The following is a 9,977-nucleotide window of genomic DNA, read 5'->3' as shown; positions in this document are numbered from 1 at the left end:
AGAAAAACTTGGATAGACTGAAACGAAATAATGAAAAAATGAAATATTAGTTGTATACAATGTATACAATGAAATATTTTATACATTAATAGCAATGTTGTTTTAAAAATAACTTTGAGTGACTAAATTATTTTGACTATTCTAAATACTCAAATTAGCTACAAAGGATCTATGAAGGAAGATACTCTCTCCATTGAGAGAAAGAAATGATAAACAGAAGCAAGAGTAGAATGTTATGTGTGTGTGGTGTACAGAGACATATACTATATATATTTAAAATATATATTTTATTATATATATAGTACATATAAATATATAAAATAAAAAATTGAGAAAAATAAAAGGACATTATGAAGCATGAGATTTCATTACAGTAAGAGGGTTTGGTCAGCCAACTAACATGTATTTGCTGAGTGATACATTATGCCCAGTTCAGTTGCAATAAATGTTACAAAAGACATGGTCCTTATTCTCAAGGAAATTTTCTATTTTAGTTGAAAAGAGAAAGTTAATGCTTAAAAGGAAAATAAATTCTAACCAAAGGAGAAGAGTTTTAAGAAAAAATCTTGCAAGCTCTGTGGTATACTGGAAAGAAGATTGACTGGAGTCAGGAATAAATGACTGAGTCATTCCTGTGAAAGTTAATAGCTGTGTTATACTGATCAAGTCTGTAAGAATTTACGTTATAGACAAGAAGCTGATATGTATCAGGGCAGGAAGTTTGAACACTAGAATTTCCAACCATGATGAGGTTACCAAAAAACCAAACAAATAAAAAACAAACAAAAATATACCTGGGTGTTATGCTTTATATTTAATCTTTATAAATACTCTATGAAATAGATAAGTGTATATTATCCACATTTTGCAAATGAAGATTATAGCATAGTAGAATTACAAAGGACTTTGAAGTGCATATTTTCCAAATTCTTTCTTTTATAGATGAGAAAAATGAGGCTCAGAAAGCCTAGGTAACTTGCCTATCATCAGACAACAGATAAGTAAAAGATATGAATGTATTTCTAGGGTTTCTGATGCCTACTCCATTTCTGCCATCCCACACTATTCTTTGATTAAAGAAAAATGTTTCCTGATAACAAATGTTCTTAAGTTCTAAGATTCATTGACTCAGTGAAAAGATACGCATCTCTCTGAATTAGGGGTGGTCTTTCTGGAAGAATGAAATGTCTTTTTAATTTTCTTTTCATTAAAGACTCTGGGGTGACTTTGGGGACATATGGTAAAAGACCAAGTGGAAAGAGATTTACAGCTTCAATAGGATAGACCCTGGAGACCAATCAGTCTCCCACAACTCTCTTAAAGGGCTGCTCTAGATTACTTCTTTCCTTGGGGAAGGGAAGAATTAATACAAATAATCACCTTCATTAAAAATGAGGTCACTCCCAAGGGGACAACTTGGGTATCAACTTTGCTCTGTTGGGTCCTAAATAGTAGGCTCCCATTGGAGATACCAAACAAGTCTCCCTACTTTTCTAGACAAGAGTGCCAGTTAGTGGGAGACCTAAGAGAGGTAGAATTATGCCTTAAGAGGAGATTCATAAGAGGATTGCACTCTGTTGGTCTCAGGGTGCAATTGAATGAAACAAAGCTCCCTCAAAGAAGGCTGATGATATTGCCATGGATTGGCTATAGATTGCACTTAAGCAAACAGATAATTCCCTCTGGCAGACTTGGAATGCAGCCCCTGTGATCTTCCCACATTTGTCTTCAATAAGGCCCATGGAAACTAACTCACTAACTATTTTAATCAGTTTCCTGGGGCCCCATCAAAAAGTGAATGTAGAGGGAATAAAGTTGGGAAGAATGCTAAAAAGTCCCAGTGGGAGTGATTAAAAAGCAAGAGAAGTTTGAAATTGCTTCAAGTTATCAATTGAAATTTAAAAGGGAAAAAAAATCTTCATTTTTGTTCAAACCTCTGCTCTGCAGTTCAGAAAGGAAAATAATCTCACTTAGGTAACTGCCAGGGGCAAAGTCAGATATGATTTGAATTATTACCTTAAAGTCTATAATTTGAAAGATGTCTTGATGAAGTATCTCCCTGCTTTAATGTAAACTTGAATCTAAATCAGACTGGATAAAAATTATTTATATGTTTAAATATTTGTAGGCAAGGAAATTTCAGTTTCTATCAAAAACTCCTATTACTATTATTTTTTTAAATTGGGAAATTCTTCCTATTTCTTAACCTAATTCTATCTTCCTATCTTATACATACACACCTATATAGACACATAAATATGTACATACACACACACACACACACATATATATATATACATACATTACTTTATAAACTTATATATACATATAACACATGTATGCAAGTATACATATACATATTTATTTGCTATCTGCTCAGGACAGAAGGTATTGGAACAATCATATTTATCTAGTGCTCTCATCATGTTGATTAATATTGACAGAAAAATTACCCTAAGAGAATTCCTCTCCCTCATAAGCAATACAAAAGGCCACAATCTTCTCTGTCCCCCTTTGCCAATTTACACACATAAACTCATAGAAAGAACATAGACATTGAGATTAAAAGATCTGGGTGTTTTAACTCTCACCCTGTGATCTTTAAATCTCTTTGCTTCTCTGGGCTTCAGCTTCCCTAGCTATAAATTCCAGTTTACCTCTAAGTTCCTTCTAGAGTTTATAGCTGTGATCTATGAGCTACAATGCTTTGTTAAGTTTTTTTTTTTTTAAACTAACCCTAACCATAATTCTCCTGATTGTGGGAGCTTCAGCAGGGTTTAAAATAAGCCATGTTTTGTAAAAGCAAAAAAAAAAAATCCAAACAAAAAACCAATAATATTAATGTTGTTCTGGAGAAAGACTCATTACAAGAGTACCTCCTCTATTTTTCTACTGCTCAGTTTGTCACCTTATCTTGTGGATACTCTATTAGCAAAAAGAATATTTGCAAGGAGACAATCTCTCAGATTTTCTCAGATGTAATCTCCAAACACAGGGACACACCATGGTCCCTGATTCTGACACAATGTTTGTTTTGTTCTGAATACTCTGAACATCTCTTTACCCAGTACATTGAATAATGCTCTAATCTTGGCTATAGTCTTTGGGGAGAACAGTGGCACATAAGAGAAACAAATTAAGGTCTCTACTAATGTTCCTTAAGAATTTGCAATATCATAGTCATCATTATTACCAACAGCTTTTAATAGCATCTGTGCCCAGAAGACATGATATTCAAAAGGGACTTATTTATACCTAGATATGTCACATTAATTAGTAGCTTAAAAAAGTATTCTTCTTGAGAATGGAACTCTTAAGAAAGTTAGAGAAATGGGAAAAGGACATTACTTGCCTTGATCTTGTGGCTAAAAGTATGGGAGACAGAGATTCTATTAAAAAGCTATCAGAAATAATCTACAACTTTAACAAAGTTGCAGGATACAAAATAAATTCACATTAATCCTCAGCATTTTTATACATCACTAACAAAATCTAACAACTAGAGATACAAAGAGAAATTCCATTCAAAATAACTGTTGATAGTATAAAATATTTGGGAATCTTTCTACCAAAGGAAACTCAGCAACTATATGAGCAAAACTACAAAACACTTTCCACACAAATAAAGTCAGATCTAAACGACTGGAAAAATATTAAGTGCTCTTGAATAGGTTGTGCGAATATAATAAAGATGAAAATACTACCTAAACTAATCTATTTATTTAGTGCTATATCAATCAGACACCCAAGAAACTATTTTAGTGACCTAGAAAAAATAACAACAAAATTCATATGGAAGAACAAAAGGTCAAGAATTTCAAGGGAACTAATGAAAAAAAAAATCAAATCAAGGCCGCCTAACTGTACCTGATCTAAAACTATATTATAAAGTAGCCATCATCAAAACCATTTAATATTGATTAAAAATAAAGAAGTTGATCAGTAGAATAGGTTAGTTTACAGGAGAAAATAGTCAAAAACTATAGCAATCTAGTGTTTGACAAACCCCAAGATCCCAACTTTTGGGATAAGAATTCACTATTTGAAAAAAACTGCTGGGAAAATTGGAAATTAGTATGGCAGAAACTAGGCATTAACCCACACTTAACACACTTAACATCTTAACACACTTAACACTTACACCAAGATAAGATCAAAATGGATTCATGATTTAGGCATAAAAAATGAGATAATAAATAAATTAGAAGAACATAGGATAATTTACCTTTCAGACTTGTGGAGGAGGAAGGAATTTATAACTAAAGAAGAACTAGAGATCATTATTAATTACAAAATAGAAAATTTTGATTATATCAAGTTAAAAAGCTTTTGTACAAACAAAACTAATGCAGACAAGATTAGAAGGGAAGCAATGAACTGGGAAAACATTTTCACAATCAAAAGTTCTGATAAAGGCCTCATTTCCAAAATATATATAGAATTGGCCCTAATTTATAAGAAATCAAGCCATTCTCCACTTGATAAATGGTCAAAGGATATGAACAGACAATTTTCAGTTGATAAAATTAAAACTATTTCTACCCATATGAAAAGGTGTTCCAAATCATTATTGATCAAAGAAATGCAAATTAAGACAACTCTGAGATACCACTACACACCTGTCAGATTGGCTAAGATGACAGGAAAAGATAATGATGAATGTGGGAGGAGATGTGGGAAAACTGGGACACTGATGCATTGTTGGTGGAGTTTTGGACGGAGAGCAATTTGGAACTATACTCAAAAAATTATCAAATTGTGCATACCCTTTTATCCAGAAGTGTTATTACTAGACTTATAACCCAAAGAAATATTAAAGAAGGGACCTGTATGTGCAAAAATGTTTGTGGCAACAGCCTTTTTTGTATTGGCTAGAAACAGGAAATTGAATGGCTGCTCATCAATTGGAGAATGGTTGAGTAAATTGTGGTATATGAATGTTATGGAATATTATTGTTCTGTAAGAAATGACCAGAAGGATGAATACAGAAAGGCTTGGAGAGACACATGAACTGATACTAAGTGAAATGAGCAGAACCAGGAGATCATTATACACTTCAACAACAATACTATTTGAGGATCAATTCTGATGGAAGTAGCTATCTTCAGCAATGAGAGAATCCAAATCCATTCCAATTGATCAGTGATGAACAGAACCAGCCACATCCAGTGAAAGAACACTGGAAAATGAGTGTGGACCACAACATAGCATTTGCACTCTTTCTGTTGTTGTTTGCTTATGTTTTTGTTTTCTTCCCAGGTTATTTTTTACCTTCTTTCTAAATCCAATTTTTCTTGTTCAACAATATAACTGTATAAATATGTATACGTATATTGTATTTAACATATATTTTAACATGTTTAACATGTATGGGACTGCCTGCCATCTAGAGGAGGGGGTGGAAGGAAGGAAGGGAAAAGTTGGAACAGAATTTTTTTCAAGGGTCAATGTTGAAAAATTACCCATGCATGTTTTTCCAATAAAAAGCTATAATAATAATTAAAAAAATAAAAGTATGGGAGAATGATAACAGTGCCATAAATACAGAAGTGAAATAAAATTGTTGACCTTCCATCCTCAGTCCTTTTTCATTTGAAGTAATTTCCTGTAGTTTGTGTTTGATCCTAGGATTTCTCTCACTAGATCTAGGACAAAATGATGATCCATTCAATTTTTTTTTCTCCTATGGAAATTTAGAACTTCTCAGTCTGTCCTTGAAAGTAACAATATTTATTGTATCTTTAAGGGCAAACTATCCTCTCCTTCAGTTTCAGCCTTCAACAGAAAATATGATAGCCTATGTTCATAAATTTCTATGGCAACAACAAAAAAAATTGCTTACTGTTTCAAAGGCAATAGTTTGGGAACTGGTCATTTGTGGGACAGAAACCAAGGAAAGAGAAATTGCTTCTCTCTCTCTCTCCCATTAGAACATGAGCTCCTTGAAAGCAGGAATTTTCTTAATTTCTATTTGTAACCCTAAAGCTTAGTACAATGCTTTGCAAATATAAATTATAAATGGTTGATAAATTCTTAATGCATTAATTTATTCAATATTTTTGTGGACCATTTCTCAGATTATCCTCAATTTTAATTCAATTTAATTTATTACAATGTCCCCGTATTGAATAGTACTTTCTGACACAGACTCTTAATAAATGTTTGTTGATCAGTAAGCACTGATTAAGTTGTTTCAGTGGATCAAACACTATGCCAAAAAAGGGTATTGATTTGAAACAGTGAGGAGCTCCCTAAATCATTGTGAGTTTTATTATCTAGTGGAGTGGAGGATGCTAATTTATGGAGGTGGTGTAAAAAGCAAATTTACTGCTTACAACATAGGATAAAAGTCATTTAGAGGCTTTATTTGATTCAATGTTATATCCAAAGCAATGGATAACTATCCAGTTAGTCCACACAGAAGAAAAATTTCGATGGGACAAGATGGCTTCTTACTATCAATATTTTCCCTCAGATTTCTATTGCATACAGAAAATGCAACAGTGTCGTACGTTGTTGTAAAGACTAAATGTGATAATATTTGTAAAGTGGTCAGGACAGTGCCTAGTAGATGGTAAGTGCTTAATAAATGTTTATTTCCCCTTTGGTTCACAAATAATCAGCCACTATTCTTAAGACCTTTCTGTTGCATTCTAAAAGGGGTTCAAAATAGTTCATCTTTGTCCTCAAGATCCAATACAGAGGAGACACTATTGTCTTTTTGCTAAGTTTATAAAAGAACTAGCTTAGACAAAAGTTTTAATATGAAGTTAAACATGGAGTTACTTAGTTCAAGAAGGGGAAATTCCAGCACTCTCTCTTCTCTGTATTTGTCTCTCTTTCTCTTTCAGACTGTATCCATCTCTGCCTCTGTCTGTCTTGTCTATTCAGGGAGTCAGAACTCCCTGATTCTGTCTTGACTTTGGTCTCTCTCATCTCTGCTCTCCTTGTTTCTTTTCTTTCTTCCCCTCCTCAGTCTTTGTCTCTCTTCTTTCTCTCTTTCTTTCTTTCCCCTCCAATTCTCTGTCTCTCTTCTCCATTTCCCTTTCTCCTCCTGCCAGTCTTTCTGTCTCTCTCCTATCCCTTTTTTCTTCCTTTACTCTTATCTCTTTTTATTCTTTCTATGTGTGTCTCTATCCCTTTTTCTCTACCCCCTCCCTAACACAGAAACCTGCTACTGTTTTCTGTCTTAAGGTAGATTACCTATTTTATCAAACAACTTGATCAAAAGAAAAAAAAAAGACCACTCTGTGGAGCATATGAAAAGTGGTACAGTTTAGTGGGGAAAGTGTTAGTTTGGAAACCAGAGTGCCTGCATTTGAATGGCAGTTTTGCTGCTCATCTCCTTTGCTACTTTAGGTTCATGGATTCCACTTGGGTCTTCTAGAGTCTAAGTTTTTTAGTTTCTGGAGAACATCTCCTTTCTCTTAAATATATATGGATTTTGGATTTTCAAAAAAGAATATTACAATAAATCAGACTTAATGTTTTTTTTATTCTTTAGAATGTTTTTTAGAATCTTGTGGTATAATGGCGTACTAGACTTGATTTAAAATCTCATTTCTCATTTTGTTTTTATTGAGAGAAAGGAAAGGAGAAGGAGAGAATATAGATTACATTCAAAAATAAAATTTAATAAAAAATAAAAGCAAGGAAAAGGGAAAAAATACAAACCCTACCTCCCATGGTAGTTATTCAGACATGAACAAGCCCTTTACTTCTTCTCTATCTCAGTTTATTAATATATGAAATGGATACAAAATATTTACATCATCCATTCTACGGTTTTACTATGAAAAAATCACTTTGTGAATCTGAAAGCACTATAAAAACATGGTGTTATTACTATTAATATGTGACAATGATAATCATAAAATATAATACATTTAATTCATGGTTATGTTATATATTTTAGTGTATAAACTCCAACATTTCCAGAAATCCTATAAGATTAGTAGATAAACTAAACTTTTATAAGTTTTCATTACATGTTAGAAGCAAAATCAAATTATGAGAGAGATTTATATAGAATTTGACTAAATATGTACAAGAAATGGGGTAGAGAAGAACTTAAATGAAGGAGCCAACAGAACTGCCAATTTACAAATGAAGGCTAATTTTCAAATCAAGTTTTAGAGACTATCTTTTTCTACTTGGGGAAATTTTGTTCCAAATTCTAATGCCTGCCGTTTCAATTCTAAAATTGAGCTGTTATTAAGTTATCACATTTCAACCCACCCTTTAATACAATACTATATGAAATAAGATTTGTAGCAGTTTTGGTGATATTCTTATCAGTTACTGCCACTAGATGTCATTCTCAGAAAGCTCTTGAGTTTCAAATTAGAACTAATCCATCCCTGTTCAGTAAATCAGTACAACCCAGAATATCCCAGCAAATTGTGATTTTGATTTTAGGCTGTTATTGCTGTGGTTTTAATCTTCTGTTTCTGCTTTTTATTCAAGCTTCCTTTAATCTCTGAATTAAGTTATAAAATGTCTCCAATCTCCCTATTTATAGTACTAAAGGGAAATTCCCTCATACTCAGCATCTCTTCTATTAACAAGGTCAATCCCTTCTTCTTTATGCAATCAGTATATCTTTAACTAGAAACCATTCTGAGTGTTATAGGTTCTTCTATTTATGTTTATGTATATATATATATATATTTATCACATGTAGACTTATACATATATATATATATATATATATATATATATATATATACACACACACACACACATACTTATTTATAATCAATTTTAGCCCAAATGAAATATGCAGTGTGAATTCAAATAAGGTAACTGACTCCTTGGAGGAAGTTTAAATAATTTGGATTAATTGAGAGCATTGAGTATTTTTTTCTCTTCAATTCCTGTGGTCATGTGAGGTAGACAATGAAAATATTATTGATCTTTATTTTATTAAGTGAGGAAGCTGAGTGTCTCAGATGCTGATAATTCAACTTCACTTCTCCTCACATTTCTAACTCTTTCCAAAATATGATCATGTGGATTGTCTAAAAGGAGAGGGGCAAAATAATTTAACAGTATGAAAACAGAGATGACAAAAAGTCTATGAATTCCCTGTTCTGGATCCCATCTGTCAATAATGTGGAAGATAGGAGGCACCATTTTATGTTCCTAGGATTAATTTCATTCCTTTTCTTGGACATAATTTTTTAGCTTACTCACTCTTTGTAATATCTCTGTTATAGATACGCATATGTCCAAATTCCATTGGTCCATGACTTTCTATATATTTCTTTCTTTCTTTCTTTCTTTTTTTCTGGGACCTATTTTTCTTCAATAAATGATTTGGTAAAAAGATAGTCTCTAGATGATGCATTATCTAGGATGCTCTTTTCAGATAGCTGACTAAATCGATAAATATGGCCATTCTTAGCTGCTGGAATTATTTCATATTTAAATTGCTAGGATAAATCACTCAGGCAGGTATACACATTCAAATTCCAAAACATTTATTTAATTATTTAACTTTTATTTTAGCACAGGCTGATCATCTCCACATCCAAATTAGGGAGTTAAGCAATATAAGTAGCACAGTCTTCCACAGGCATTGTGTTCATAAATCATAGGATTATGGGTTATATAGATTTGTAATCATAGGATTATATACATAGGGATATATATGTACAAAAATATATGATATAGGATTATATAAAAAGAACCTCAGATATCATCAAGCCCAACTCCATTACTTTATGGATAAAAAAGCTGAGAACCAGAAAGGTGAAATTACTTGCCCAGTCACAACTCTATTCAGTATTGGGATGTGAATTGGAATGTGAACCAGGCTTTCTGAATTTTAAATACAGAGTTTTATTTATTACACTATATTAATATCAGGTCTGCCATTCTCAGGATACATATTCTGGAATCAGGAAAACTTGAGCTCATATCTAGTTTTAGATATGTGTGATCCTGGTCAAGAAATTTAATTTCTGTTTACCTC

This window comes from Sarcophilus harrisii, chromosome 5 (assembly GCF_902635505.1).
Source record: "Sarcophilus harrisii chromosome 5, mSarHar1.11, whole genome shotgun sequence".
Taxonomy (NCBI): domain Eukaryota; kingdom Metazoa; phylum Chordata; class Mammalia; order Dasyuromorphia; family Dasyuridae; genus Sarcophilus; species Sarcophilus harrisii.
The sequence above is the reverse complement of the archived record's forward strand: the minus strand, read 5'-3'. Positions refer to the sequence as shown.